Here is a 16,500-nt window from a genome sequence, read left to right on the forward strand (position 1 = left end):
ATGGCAGTTTGTTTCTTCCTATTAATGTGAATTTTGTGATGTCTTAGAGGGTACAGAAACCACTGAGTAGTTATTTTTAAAGTATTCAAGTTATTAAAGTTATACTCTAATATTTCCTCAAACTTTTAATTCTAATTTATAAATCTCATTATCCTGTTTATATAAATCTCACATTTTAACAATCTCATTAAAGGAGACTTTGCCATTGGAGCTTACTTAACTGAGTTAATTCTTTCTAAACATTTTAAACTGCATTTATTAGCAGACTATATTTAATTTCCTTTTTAAGAACTTTGGTTTACTTTAGTTGTATGAGTGTTTAGAACTTTCCATGTGCTTTAGTAATTCTTATAACTCTACTAAATTGAACTATGTCAATATGGTGAGTATTAAGGTCTCTTAAATGTTGCAATATTGTTTTTAAAATAGATTGCAACTTAAGTATTGCAAGCCTAAATGTGTTATTCAAATACATATTTCAAACTGGAATTTGTAAGGATGATTGATTAACTCGATCAGGCAAAATTTTCCATATAAGAAAAGAAATGAGCATAGATTCTCGAATGCAAAAATATTAAATGACTTTGTTACTCATAAATGTTTCTTTACTTACTTCTAAATATTTATTTAAAATACCCAGGAAACAGATGTCATTTCAAAAATGTGGAGGCCACCTTTTCAAATATATTTGAGCTCATTTTCTCAGGTTACTGAAGTTTCTGAAAGAGCAGAAATACCACCTAGATTGGAGATTAAATTTATATCATGGCCCTGATAGACACAGCTCTGCAAAACTGTTGTCTGTACCAGGGTCTCCATAACTCAACCCACTGGTCATACAGATCCACACAGGCTGTATTGAATTTTATAATTCTCTGACCTTTAAAATATTTGAACTTTGCAAACCTCTGTTCTTAAAATCCTATATATTTTTCTGTTTGCAGAGTCAAATTCTTACTGATATTACAGTTATATCCAATTGGCTTCTGTACATCACAAGGCTATATTTGTGCACAAATGCTCTTATGGATTGAATCATATCTCCCAAAAAAGATATGTTGAAGTCCTAACCCCCAGTACACTAGAAGGTGATCTTATTTGGAGATAGGGTCTTAACAGAGGTGATCAACTTGGAATGAGGTCCGTAGGATGGCTCTAATCCTATATGACTGGAGTTCTTATAAAAAGGGGGAAATCTGGACACAGAGACAGACATGCATAGCAGGAAGACCGTGTGGAGGTGGCCAGGTGATGTGGGAGTCGGGATAGGAGTGTTGCATCTTCACGCCAAGGAACACCTGAGGCTACCAGGCAGTGGGAAAGAGGCCTGGAATGGATTCTTCCCCAGCACCTTCAGAGGGAGCGTGGCACTGCCAGCACCTTGACTTTGAACTTCTGGCCTCCAGAACAATGAAACAATAAATTTCTGTTGTTTTAAGCCACTCAAGTTTATGGTACATTGTTATGGTACATTGTTAGCCTTAGGAAATGAATCCAAGTACTGAGGAGTCATTTCTATGACAGTTTGGAATTTCTATGACAATTGGAAGGTTTTGTTTGTTTGTTTGTTTTTGAGACAGACAGGGAGAACTCTGTCACCCAGGCTGGAGTGCAGTGGCATGATCTTGGCTCACTGCAACCTCTGCCTCCCAAGTTCAAGCGATTCTCCTGCCTCAGCCTCCTGAGTAGATGGGATTACAGGCACTGCCACCATGCCTGGCTAATTTTTGTATTTTCAGTAGAGATGGGGTTTCATCATTTTGGCCTGGGTAGTCTCGAACTTTTGACCTCAGATGCTCTGCCCGCCTCAGCCTCCCAAAGTGCTGGGATTACAGGCATGAGCCACCGCGCCGGCCCAATGGGAAGGTTTTTAAACCTCAGCTTTAGAGTACGTTGACTCCATCTTGTTTTCAAAAATGCCCTTCAGATTCTTTAGGTGAGTTCTTACCTCAAGGCATTTGCCCTTGGTGTCCTTCAGCCATGGAGCACCCTGCCCCAGTTCTTCTTGTAGCCATCTCCTCTGATGTCGCCTCCTCAGAGAGGCCTTCTCTGACCATCCCCTCTGTCCCCTCTGGAACAGCAGTGCCCGCTATTAAGTTGGTGCAAAAGTAATTGTGATTTTCGCCATTACTTTTAATGACGAAAACCGCAGTCACTTTTGTGTCAACTTGGTATCATGCTTTATGGATTTTTTAGCACCTACACAGTCTAAGATTGTCTTGTCCAGATATTTGTTGATCGTCCATTTGTTCTCTTGTCCCCTACCCAACTAGGACACATGCTTCAGGAGGCTAGAGACCTTGTTTGAGCTATTTCCTGCCATATCCCCGGGGTCTAGAACAGTGCTTGCCACATAATAAGCTCCTGATAAATGAGTATTTAATGGCCAAGTATAGAACAAGTTCTAAATAATAAAATAGCTCTCCACCTCCCATTCTTCACTAAGTTCTTCCTCCTGCTTTCCCATTTCCCTGAAAGATCTCTGTGGAAATTTTTACTCTCTCCCTTCTTCTTTCCCTTTCTCTCTCTCTCTCTCTCTCTCTCACACTTTTTTTTTTTTTTTTCCTGAGACAGAGTCTTGATCTGTCATCCAGGCTGGAGTACAGTGGCATGATCTCAGCTCACTACAAGCTCCACCTCCCGGGTTCACGCCATTCTCCTGCCTCAGCCTTCTGAGTAGCTGGGATTACAGGCACTGCCACCATGCCTGGCTAATTTTTTTGTATTTTTAGTAGAGATGGGGTTTCACCATGTTAGCCAGGATGGTCTCGATCTCCTGACCTCTTGATCCGCCCACCTCGGCCTCCCAAAGTGCTGGGATTACAGGCGTGAGCCACCACACCCAGCCTTCTTTCTCCTTTTATTCCCACTTCCCTGGAAGATCTCAGTGGAAAACCTCTTCCTTCCTCTGATCCTCCCTCCCTCTTTTTCTTTCTTCATCCCTTCTTCCCATTTCTTTGGAAAACCTCCATGGAAAATCTACCTCCCTCTCTCTCCCTCTCTTTCTCCCTCACTTCCTCCCTCTTGTCTTCCCTTTCTTCCTCCTCCCTTCCTTTTTCCCATTCTACTTCTACTTATACCTTCCTTCTGCTTATACCTTCTACTTCCTACTTCTCTTTATACCTCCATCCATCACATCTTTATGAAGTATCTACTGTGTCATAGGCACTGTGTAGGTATCTAGCATGTAGTACTCAGCAAGGGAGCTGTGTGCCCTGTCCTCATGGAGCTTCCAATCTATCAGGGGTGATGGACATTAAATGCATTGTTACCACTTCTGTAAATATTAAGAAAGAAAAATCCAAGGTGCTCTGCATGTTTACAATGGGGGACCTCCCTTAGTCTGAATGGTGAGTGTGAATGTCAGAGCTTCTCTAAGAAGGTAACATCTCATCTAGAACCTAAAAGAAGAAAAGTTACTAGGGAAAGAGGGGGCAGGGGATTCTAGAAAATGAAATAGCGTATTCAAAGACCCTGAGTGCAAAAGAATACTCTGGAAAAAAAAGACATTTGTGTGATTGGGTGTTTGTATAGTTGTCAAGTGAAGGTCATCTCCTAACACACACTTACACAGTTGGGCAGGGTATCAGCTGGCATAGCTTACCTGGAGGTAGTATCTCTCAAAGTGCAAACTGATGCTGTACTTTCACTTGTGGGATTATAAAATAATGAAACAATTGACCAAATGTGCAAATATGGTTCTATTAGGAAGTTTAGTTCAGTGCTGGTTATAATAGTCAGACACTGGCAACAAACTAAATGGCCTTTCTCATGGTCTAATTGAGTATATAGTGTATCCATGTGATGGGGTACTATTCATTTGTGAAAAATGATAAAGCACATAGTTATTCATCAACATTGAAAAATGTCCCTCAACAAACCAAATCTGTAGCATATCAAGAAGCTGATTCACCATGATCAAGTAGGCTTCATTCCTGGGATGCAAGGCTGCTTCAACATATACAAATCAATAAGTGTGATTCACCACATAAACAGAATTAAAAACAAAAACCATGTGATCGTCTCAATAGACAGAAAAAGCCTTCAATAAAATTCAACATCCTTTCATAATAGAATCCTCAAGGAATAAGGCATTGAAGGAACATACTAAATAATAAGAGCCATATATGACAAACCCACAGCCAACATAATACTGAATGGGCAAGAACTGGAACAAGACAAGCATGCCCATTCTCACCAGTCCTACTGAACATAGTGCTGGAAGTCTTTGCTACAGCAATCAGGCAAGGGAAAGAAAAGGCATCCAAACAGAAAAAGAAGAAGTCAAGCTATCTCCTTTTGCTGACGATATGGCTGTACACCTAGAAAATCTTTAAGACTTCACCAAAATGCTATTGTAACTGATAAATGACTTAAGTAAAGTTTCAGGACACAAAACCAGTGTATGAAAATCAGTAGCATTTCTTTCTTTCCTTTTTTTTTTTTTTTTTTAATGAGACAGAGGGAGTCTTGCTTTGTTGCCTAGGCTCAAGGGCAATGGCATGATCACAGCTCACTGCAACCTCTGCCTCTCAGGTTCAAGCAATTCTCCAGCCTCAGCCTCCTGAGTAGCTGAGACTACAGGTGTGTGCCGCTATGCCTGGCTAATTTTTGTATTTTTAGTAGAGATGGGGTTTCACCATGTTGGCCAGGCTGGTCTCGAACTCCTGACCTCAGGTGATTTACCTTCCTCGGCCTCCCAAAGTGCTGGGATTACAGGTGTGAGCCACCGTGCCTAGCCATTAGTAGCATTTCTATACAGCAATAACCTTCAAACTGAGAGCCAAATAAAGCAATTTTATTTACGATAGCTGAAACAAACAAACAACAACAACAACAAAATCTTAGGACTACATTTAACCAAGGAGGTGAAAGATCTCTACAAGGAGAACCACAAAACACTGCTGAAAGAAATCATAGATGACACAAACAAATGGAAACACATTTTATGCTCATGAATTGGAAGAATTAATATCCCTAAAATGTCTATAGCATCCAAAACAGTCTACAGATTCAATGCTATTCCTATCAAGCTACTAACATCACTTTTTACAGAACTAGAAAAAAACTATTCTAAAATTAATATGGAACCAAAAAAGACTGAATAGCCAAAGCAACCCTAAGCAAAAAGAACACAGCCAGTGTCATCATACCACCTGACTTCAGATCATACTATAAAGCTATGGTAACCCAAACAGCATGGTACTGGTACAAAAACAGACACATAGACCAATGGAATAGAATAGAAAACCCAGAAATGAAGCTGAATATCTACAGTCATCTGATCTTTGACAAACTTGACAAAACTAAGTGGGGAAAGGAATCCCTGTTCAATAAATGGTGCTGGGATAGCTGGCTGGCCATAAGCAGAAGAATAAAACTGGACCCTTAACTTTCACCATATAAAAAAGTTAAGTCAACATGAGGTAAAAAAATTTAAATATAAGACCTCAAAATGTAAGAATTCTAGAAAAAAACCTAGGAAACACCATTCTAGACATCAGCCTTGAGAAAGAATTTATGACTAGGTCCTCAAAACCAATTGCAACAAAACCAAAAACTGACAAGTAGGACTTAAGGAGAGTTTTCCCAGCAAAAGAAACTATCAACAGAGTAAAGAGACAACCTACAGTATGGGAGAAAATATTTGTAAACTATGCATCTAACAAAAGTCTAATATCCAGAGTTTATAAGGAAATTAAGCAATTGAACAAGCAAAAACCAAGTAATTCCATTTAAAATGGGCAAAACATGAACAGATACTGCTCAAAAGAAGACATTCAAGTGGCCATCAAACATATGAAAAAATGCTATAAATCACTAATCATCAGAGAAATGCAAATCAAAATTATAATGGGATACCATCTCATACCAGTCAGATGGCTATTCTCAAAAAGTCAAAAAACAACAGATATTGGTGAGACTGTGGAGAAAAGGAAACACTTATACACCATTGGTGAGAATGTAAATTAGTTCAGCCACTGTGAAAAGCTAGCGATTTCTCACAGCACTTAGAACTACCATTCAACCCAGCAATCCCATTACTGGATATATATCCAAGAGAAAATAAATTGTTCTACCAAAAAGACATACACATGCATATGTTCATTGCAGCAGTATTCACAATAGCAAAGACATGGAATCAACCTAGGTACCTATCAATGGTGGGTTGGATAAAGAATATGTGGTACATATACACCATGGAATACTACTTAGCCATAAAAAATGAGATCATGTCCTTTGCAGCAACATAGATGCAGCTGGAGGTCATTATCCTAAGCAAATTCATGTAGGAATAGAAAACCAAATACTGCATGTTCTTATAAGTGGGAGCTAAACATTGGGTACTCATGGACATAAAGGTGGCAACAATAGACACTGAGGACTACTGAAATGTAAGGAACAGCAAGGAGTTGAAAAACTATTGGTTACTATATTCAGTACCTGGGTGATGGGAGCAATCACACACCAAACCTCAGCATCATGCAGTACACCCATGTAACCTACACATCTAGCCCCTGAATCTAAAATAAAAGTTGAAATTATTTTTGAAAATGTCCATAAGACCTCTTTTAGGGGAAAAAGAATGTTACAGAAATTGTGATCCTATTTTTGTTAATAAACAGAAAAGGGTACGCCAGCTTCCAAGAAAATATAGAAATGCTTTTTAAAGTATTTTCTTGTGCAAGAAACTTCATAGCTTGCTCTCACTAAGGCATGAGGAAAAAACAAAAAGACTGCTTTTGTGAGGATTTAGATGGTTACTTGCTGTGACATAAGGATCAAGGCAGAGTGACCTCACAAGGCCACTCTCTCTCATACCATTGGTTTTAGGACTGTCTTTGTACCCCTCAAAGAAAATCCAAAAATATTCACTTGTTTATTTGAAGTGGTACCCTCCACAATGAGTACTCAGCAGGCCACACAGATTTTGGTTGAGAGCACTGGCCTTGGAGTCCTGAGTGTGTATCCAGCTCTGTTGCTTGCTATGTGTGAGACTTGGAACAAGTCACTCAGCCTTGCAGAAACTTGGCATCCTCACCTGTGCAAAGGCATACAACCTCAGAGGGTTTCCTAAAAGCCAGGGGACATTCAAGGGCTTGGCTTAATGCTTGGTACATATTAGAGTGCTTGATAAATCTAGACAGATTGTTACTACCTGCTTCAAGGCACTTGACAGGTTCCCCTTGATTTTACTTGACTTTTACAGCCTTTGGGGACCATGCTGAAAGGAAGATGGTGTAGTGAGAAAAGCACTGGACTGTAAGCAAAGAATTGGGTTTCTCTACCCTTATTTTTCCATAAATCCTCTGTATGACCTTCAGTACCACTTAGTCCTACTGTTTCTTTAACTTTAAGGAAAGTTAAGTTAGACTGGGAAAACTTCTGTCTCTCTAATTCTGTGACTGCATGGTCTAAGGACCAGATAAAACCTATTTGACTATCTAGTTCCACCTTCCAGGTAGAGGTTGGTTATCTGTGTGCCCTAGGCTAGAAGGGATCACTGGGGGACTAATAACAAAGAATTCTGTTTCTATTTGCTTCCTGATCCTGTTGCACTGGCTGATAGGCCTGCAGAAGGCTGTTATCAACAATTTATGGTCACCTCAATGCCATGCTCTTATCAGCAGAGCTAATCACATTTTAAGCTCTTTGAGTTTTTCTGCTTCGAATATTGCTTGCTTTTACTGCCTAACAAATCTTTAAGTGATAGTTTGATTCTTTGGTGTGGGAGAACTGGTAGATGGTTCTGGAAAACTCCAGCTATTTCTGCCCCAGGGAGAAACCTGTTAGGAAAAAAATGGCAGCAACACACTTTTCTTTTCTTTGCAGGGTGCTGTGGGCCTTGGCTCTGGCTGAGGCTGGTTAGATGTTGGTGACATTGCTTTCTCTTGTGTGTCTCTCTTTAAAAAGTTATCAAAGTTCATTACCAGCATTTCCCAACTATGTGCCTTCTCAGAGGCGTAATTGGATGTTGTGAAAAGAAATATAAAACCAAAATTTATAATAAAATTAGTATTTATTTTTTGATATTTGTAAAGTACCTTGTTATATTAAACACACTTCCCATGTAGTTTAATCCAATGCGTCCATAATCTTTTCAGAATATGGAACCCTTTTGTAAATAATAACACTCCCTGGCATATTGGTGAACTAATATTTTGAAAAGAGTCAAGATTGTGCTGTTGGCCCCTTGAGCAGAGTTGAACCCTAAACTGTAGCTTCTATGTAGAAGAACCCTTGTAGAGGGTTCTGGATTTGACCACCCATCCCCCAGCTAAGATGCAACTGTATGAGTTCTCTTTGTTGAGGCTCACTCATTCTCCTGCCTTCCCTACCAGATTGTGTGCATCTTTTGGGGTGCTGTGAGAGATCTCTCTCCCCTGCCTCTTGGGCCTTTTTATAGCTGGGTCAGGCTTCCGAAATCAGATGTGAGGAATGTAGAACCTCCTCTTGGAAAGCCCTGTTCCTGTTCTGCAGAACTGAGGTAGGCCAGTGGTCAACCAGATGTTTTGGCCCCTAAAATCTTCCAACAATGGAAACCTAAGTCCTCTGCTTCCTGTCAGGAGACTTGACACTCCCTGTCTCTACCCCAGCAGGCCCCAGCCTCTTCCCTCACATATTGACCCAAGGGTGGTACCTGTGCCTGGTACTTTGAAACTGGCTCTGATTTTATTTCATTTTTTAAAAATACGCACTCATAAAAACGAGCAATGACCCTATTGAGAGAAACCCAGAAGAATGATAAGAAACTTTAGAATAGGCTGGGTGCAGTGGCTCACGCCTAAAATCCCAGCATTTTGGGAGGCCAAGGTGGGTTGATCACTTGAGGCTAGGAGTTCAAGACCAGCCTGAGCAAGATGGCAAAACCCTGTGTTTACAATAAATTTACAATAAATTAGCTGGGTGAGGGGCACATGCCTATAGTCCCAGCTACGAGGGGGATCGATTGAGCCTGGGAGGTCGAGGCTGTAGTGAGCCGTGATCACATCACTGCACTCTAGCCTAGGCAACAGATTGAGACCCTGTCTCAAAAAAACAAAAAACAAAATAAGAAAACCACTTCAGAATAAACAGAGGCCAAGGCATCATTTTGCCCCTGTCCTCTGTTTGAGTATTAGTTGGTGAGGGCTGCCGTAACAAAGTAGTACAAACTGGGTGGCTTATACAACAGAAATTTATTCTGTTGCTGTTCTGAAGGCCAGCAGACTTAGATCAAGGTGTTGGCAGGGTTGGTTCCCTCTGAAGCCTGGGGGAGGAATCTGTTGCATGCCTCTTGCCTCACTCCTGGTGGTTTGCTGGGAAGATCTGGTGTTCATTGGCTTGTAGACACCTCCCTTCAGTCTCTGCCTTCTTCTTCATGTGGTGTCCTGTGTGTGTGAGTCTGTCTCCAAATTTCCCCTTTTTTTTTTTACAAGGGTATCAGTCATACTGGGTTAGAGCACCTCCTAAAACTACATTGTAACTTGTCTACCACTGCAAAGACCCTGTTTCCAAATAAGGTCACATTCTGAGGCATGGGGGTTAGGATTCCAACATATGAATTTGGAAAGGGTGCACAATTCACTTAATAACATTGAGCACTGGTGATCACCAGAAGGGTGTTGATAACACAGCATCTCCCACTCCTCATGGAAAGCTGGAGGAAGGGGGCTGTAGACGTTGCCTTAATGTGACCTATAAGAGGCCCAGGTCATGTCTACACAGCACCAGATGCTTTGCGTGTTGTGTATAACATTTGAGAAATGTTTTGGGTACCCATCTACTCTGCAACAACACTGTTATTTTATTTTATCTTATTTTATTTTATTTATTTTTGAGACAGAGTATTGCTCTGTCACCCAGGCTGGAGTGCAGTGGCACGATCTTGGCTCACTGCAAGCTCTGCCTCCCGGGTTCAAGCCATTCTCCTGCCTCAGCCTCCCAAGTAGCTGGGACTACAGGCGTGCACCACCACGTCCAGCTAATTTTTGTATTTTTAGTAGAGATGGGGTTTCACCATGTTGGTCAGGGTGGTCTCAATCTCCTGACCTTGCTATCCACCCACCTTGGCCTCCTGAAGTACTGGGATTAGTGGTGTGAGCCCACTGTGCCCGACCTATTTTATTTTATTTAATTAATTAATTAATTAATTTTATTTGTTTATTTTGATACAGAGTCTCACTCTTGTTGCCCATGCTGGAGTGTAGTGGCATGATCTAGGCTCACCACAACCTCCGCCTCCTGGATTCAAGTGATTCTCCTGCCTTAACCTCCCGAGTAGCTGGGATTACAGGCATGCACCACCACGCCTGGCTAATTTTGTACTTTTAGTAGAGACAGAGTTTCTCCATGTTGGTCAGGCTAGTCTCGAACTCCTGACCTCAGGTGATCCACCTGCCTCGGCCTCCCAAAGTGCTGGGATTACAGGCATGAACCACCAGGCCTGGCCAACACTGTTGTTTTAACAGAGTGAACACAATAAGTTGAAAGCCTGAATAGATCAGAATTGCTGACCATCACTCGAGTAAGAGTTCTTTCTGCCCTGATGGCCTTTGGACTGGGACATCAGCTTTTTTCTTGCCTTCACACTGTAACTTGAAACATGCTCTTCCTGGGTCTTGAGCGTGCCAGCGTTGGGACTGGAATTACACTGGAGAGGACCCAGACCTCTCCTCAGTCTCTGTCTTGCTGACTCATCCTGAAGCTGTTGGGACTTGCTTGCCTCTGTATCTATGCAAGCCAATTCCATGTAATATACTATTTCCAATAAATATTTTGGAAATATTTATATGTTTTTTATATATATATATGTGTGTGTGTGTGTGTTTGTGTATATATGTCTTGATATGTATGTATGTGTATACACACACATATTCTATTCGTTCTGTTTCTCTGGGGAAACCTAATATGTGGTCTAAGCCAGGAGTTAGCAAACTATGGCCCACCAGCCAAATCCAGCCTGATGCCTGTTTTTATTTTTTATTGCCCATGAGCTTAAACTGATTTTTACCAATGAATATTTGTAACCAATTTGATGACAGGGAACACTAACTTAGAACCTCAAGCAAACAAAACATTGTGCTTCTCAAATTCCATTCTTCTCATTAGAACTGTATTACAATTATAATTATATTTATGTAGTTTGCAATTCATCAATTTAAAAATTGTGAAAATGTATTTTCTTTTTTACATCCCTATATAGCAGCTTTGATTTTGTCTCTTGGCTCATGTATCCTAGGTATGGTATTTACTGTTTGGCCCTCTACAGAAAAAGTTTGCCAACCCCTTGTCCAAGTGGTGGGTTTTTTTTTTTGTTTGTTTGTTTTTTTTAATGGAGTCTTGCTGTGTCACCAGGCTGAAGTGCAGTGGTACAATCTTGGCTCACTGCAGCCTCCATCTCCTGGGTTCGGGAGATTCTGCCTCAGCCTCCCAAGTAGCTGAGATTACAAGTGCCCACTATGATGGCTGGCTAATTTTTGAATTATTAGTAGAGATGGGGTTTCAGTGTGTCGGCCAGGCTGGTCTCGAACTCTTGACCTCAAATGATCCACCTGCCTTGGCCTCCTGAAGTGCTGGGATTACAGGTGTGAGCCACCATGCCCGGCCTATTGTGGCTGTCTTAAGAATATCAACAGCGTGATGATTTTTTTTGACCTTTTAAAAAAATCTCTTAATATTTGGCAGGTATTTTTTCATGTTACAAATGAAATCAAGGAAATTTTCCCAGTGGGTATAATTTATAACAAAGCCTGCATCTTCTCCTAGCTGTCTCATCCACATTTCTTTGGATGACTGGCTTTGTGCATCGCCTGGCCTGGGTCTGAATGATGTCATCTGCATTGGGCTGGACTTGGCTCCAGCTCCCTTGCTCTGACTCCAGGATGCTTGAATCACTACAGTGGAGTTTCTCACTGCTTTTTCTCCTGTGCTGCCTTTCATCTGCTCTTTGTGATGCCATCTTGAATTTTTCTTGGAGCAGTCTTTGTTTATTGTCTTGAAATGACGTGGACTGGGCTAGCTTCAGAATAAATTGTCAAAAGTCAGAGCTCCTGCATGATATGCCAGTTTTCCTTCCTTGCTTGCTGGGAGACACCTGGGAACCCCTTTGTCCAAGGTCACTGAGAGTTCATCCTGACAGGAGAACAAGCCAGGTTCTGTAAATGATGCCCGTGACTGCAGCATGGCCCTGGTTGGTGGCTTTACATAGGTACAACCAAACAAGAAAGGCAGTTGTGCTGGGGAAAAGACAAGTTTTTAACCAGATAGTTGAGCTAAGACCATACCTACTCTGTTCCTTGGATAGTTAAGACTCCGGGTCCCAGGGTCAGAAATTGGACTCTTGATCTGCAAAGGGTGGCTTGTCAGGCAGTCTGCCCCTGAAGAACGTTCTTTCCCCAAGGCTTCACATTTGTTGCTTTAGTCAGCCTGGAATATTCTTCCCCAGACTCAGTGCGATGATTTCTCCAACTTTTGGTCTAAGCTTAAATATTCAGAGAGTTCTCAGATAACCCAAATTAAAGTACCTGCCTTGGTTCCTCCCAATTACTTGTTCATCTTTTTAACATATTTTACAAAGTGCCTATTATGTCTAGGAACTGTTCTAAAGACTGACAGGAGGTTCAGTGATGGGGAGGAGGACCAGTCGAAACCCCTGCTTAGTTTGAGTATTTCTCAAGCTGTAGTCTGTATCCGTTTGCGTCATCTGAAGGCTTGGGAAAACAGATTGCTAGTCCCCCTCCCCTGAGGGTCTGAATCAGCAGGTCTGGGGCATGACCTGACGGTTTGCTTTCCCAACAATATCCCAGGTTATGCTGGTGCTCGGGCCCAGGAACCCAGCTTTGAGAACAGTTGGTCTCATGGGTCATGCTCCTCTTGGTCCTATGCTTGCTCTTTCTCATGGTTTGCAATTTTGTCTTTTCTTTCTTTGTTTCCTTGTGTTGCTTTCTCTGCCTCCCTCACCAGAAGAGGCAGTCTCTGAAGGGGAGACCGTTTCTGCCTTGTTCTCATTGCATCCGGGTGCCCAGCACACAGTAGGTGCTTTATAAATACTTGAAGGGGTGAAGGTGGAAGGGCTGGCAGCAAATGAAACTTCTCCTCCCTGTCTCTCCTTATGTGCCTTTCTTCACTCAGCTGCTTCCATTTCCCATGGGAAATCCTGGCAGTAAGAACAGGTAGAACTTAGGGTTAGCTTCTCATGCCCCCCTCAAAATCTTGTGAGTTCTGTTACTGCAGAGCAATCAACGCTTAATGCCACAAGGGGTAAAGTTATGGAGCAGATGAGTAAGTAAATGAGAGTGAGAGCGAAGGATTCTAATAGTGGATGTCCACAGCTATGGAATCAGTAGTGGGAGGGAAGGTTTTGCAGCCAGAGACCCTGTGGCATTTAAACATCCAGGCAATTTTTAAGAGTCCCAGAATTTGGGCAGTAAAATGACTTTTGTTGAGAGCACCCTTCGTGCCTTGTTTTTTTAAGGCTAGAATTAACCCAGAGAACTCTGTGCCACGAAATCTCCCTATGAGGGCAAGAAGAGGCAAGTCAATCAGCTGTACTTCCTTTCTCGAGACAGACCCCTGTCCCTACCAGGTATACCACAGCACAAAGTGTCTTTGGAACTCACATCTGGGCATCTGAAGGAATTTTCTTTAAAAAAATTCTTTTCGTATCATTTGGCACCATTTATAATTGATAGTTCCTCAAAGAAGAGGTCTCAAAGAAGCCTTAATCCATGCCCTGAACAGTCTTCAGACCTAGGAGACATGGGCACAATTAATTTCCTGGGCACCAAAGTTAATAAAAGCACTCTCAATGCAGACCAAGGGACACCAGACTCATTTTGCCTCGGATCCATTCTACCTCAGATCAGAGCAACCTGGCATCTAGGAGGGCGTTTATAAAAACTAGGAACCCCCTTGGGTTGCAAATAAAATGTGGCATATATGTTCATTTCTTGGGTGACTGTCCATAACTTTCAACAGTGCTTGAGGCAATCTATGCTCCCCTAAACCAAAGGGAATTTGGTTTGAGTTAGAAGGCGTGATTTTTAAAAACTATTGTAATTAGGTACATATACATAAAATAAAATTTTATTTATATATAAAATATAATTAACCATTTAAACCATTCTTTAAGTGCACAATTAGGTGGCATTGATTACATTTATAATATTGTGCAACTTTCACCACTGTCTACTCCCAAAATGTTTCATTTTTGCAAACAGAAACAGAGGATGCAGTTATTAATAATGATAGCAATACAAGAGAGGCAAGTCAGTCAACCATTATTAAACAATAACTGCATCCCCTCCCGCGGTCCCTGGTAACATTTAAACTTCCTGTCTCTATGATATTTCATATAACTGGAATCATATAATATTTGTCCTTTTATGTCTGGGTTATTTCACTTAGTGTAATATTTTAAGGTTCATTCCTTTTTTAAGGCTGAGTAATATTTCATTGTATGTATATACCATTTTGTTTATCCATTTAACTTCTGATTGACACGGGTTGTTTCCACCTTTTCTGGCTATTGTGAATAATGTTGCAAGAAATACCGGTGTACAAATATCTGTTTGAGTCCCTATTTTCAATTCTTTTTGGTATACACCTAGGAGTGGAATTGCTCGATCATAAGGTAATTCTATGTTTAGCCTTTTTAGGAACTTCCAAACTGTAATGTACAAGGGTTCCAATTTTTCCATATCATTGCTCACACTTATTATTTTCTGGGGTTTTCTTTTTCTTTTTTTTGTAGTAGACATCCTGGTGGGTGTGAGGTGATATCTCAGTGTAATTTTGTATTTCCCTAATGATTAGTGATGTTGAACATCTTTTCATGTGCTTATTGGCCATCTGTGTATTGTCTTTGGAGAAATGTCTACTGAAGTTGTTTACCCATTTTTTTTAATTGGGTTATTGTTTTGTTGAGATGGTCTCCTAATGCAAAATGACTGGAGTTCTGTATGCATTCTGGATACTAGACCCTTATCAGATATCTGATTTTCACATATTGGCCCTTCTGTAGGTTGTTTTTTCATTTTCCTAATAGAGTCCTTTGAGGCATTAAAGTTTTTAATTTTGATAAAGTCTAATTTATCCATTTTTTTCTTTCATTGCTTATGTTTTTGGTGTCTTATCTAAGAATCCATTGTAAAATCTAAGGCTGTGAAGATGAATGATGCCTTTTGGGATAGGAGATCAAGTCAACATTTATCATGTCTGCTTAAGACGGCACATTGGTTCTATAAATCCCTCCCAAGTATATGAAAAATTGTGTGCATTCTTTGTAGCTTTCTCTGGAGTTTTAAAAGAGTCCCTGTGTCAAAAATAAATAACAAGGAAGCATTTTGGTATACTATGAATTAGTGGTTGATTGCTTTGGGGCTCTGACTACTGACATTTCCCAAAGCATGAGTTGAAATGCATGCTCACTGTATGGTAAGATTGTGAATATGCTGATTGGGTTTGGTGGCGGATCCATCATACTTGCAGGACTTTTCATGTAGGCTGAGGTATCACTGAGCTCTTGTGTGTTTTTAAAAACACCATTAGGCCAGGCGTGGTGGCTTGCGCCTGTAATCCCAGCACTTTGGGAGGCCGAGGTGGGTGGATCAGGAGGTCAGGAGATCGAGACCATCCTGGCTAACACAGTGAAACCCCGTCTCCACTAAAAACTACAAAAAAATTAGCAGGGCGTGGTGGCGGGCACCTGTAGTCCCAGCTACTCGGGAGGCTGAGGCAGGAGAATGGCGTGAACCTGGGAGGCGGAGCTTGCAGTGAGCCGAGATTGCGCCACTGCACTCCAGCCTGGGCCACGGAGCAAGACTCCGTTTCAAAAAAAAAAAAAAAACCCGTTAAATATTTGGCTTTGTTTCTAAATGCAAAACTATGTACCAATGTGCATACTCTTTTTTTTTTTTTTTTGAGATGACATTTCCCTCTTGTTGCCCAGGCTGAAGCGCAATGGCCTGATCTTGGCTCACTGCAGCCTCCGCCTCCCGGGTTCAAACAATTCTCCTGCCTCAGCCTCCTGAGTAGCTAGGATTACAGGAGCCCGCTACCACGCCCGGCTAATTTTTGTATTTTTAGTAGAGATGAGGTTTCACCATGTTGGTCAGGCTGCTCTTGAACTTCTGACCTCAGGTGATCCACCTGCCTTGGCCTCCCAAAGTTCTGGGATTACAAGTGTGAGCCACCACGCCTGGACCCCGTGTACATACTTCTTTTGGAATTATGCTTGTTGCTGAATGAAGGAATACACTCTAAGCCTGTTTTATAGATTGTACCTGTTGTTCATAAGGGAAACGTCATGATATCTTAGTATTACAGGAGTGTCCCTGGTCAGGAGGAGGAAAAAGCAGGAGAGTTGATGGACTAGTAGTAGAAATATGTCTCATTCCTGTAAAGACTGGCTCAAAAAGAGCCAGAAGTTTAGCAGCCAGTTTAAAAAATTGGTATATATTGGTATTATATATATATATATATTTATAATGGCATATATGTTGGTTTATATTTGATAAG

Source organism: Colobus angolensis, unplaced genomic scaffold (assembly GCF_000951035.1).
Source record: "Colobus angolensis palliatus isolate OR3802 unplaced genomic scaffold, Cang.pa_1.0 Scaffold160, whole genome shotgun sequence".
NCBI lineage: Eukaryota > Metazoa > Chordata > Mammalia > Primates > Cercopithecidae > Colobus > Colobus angolensis.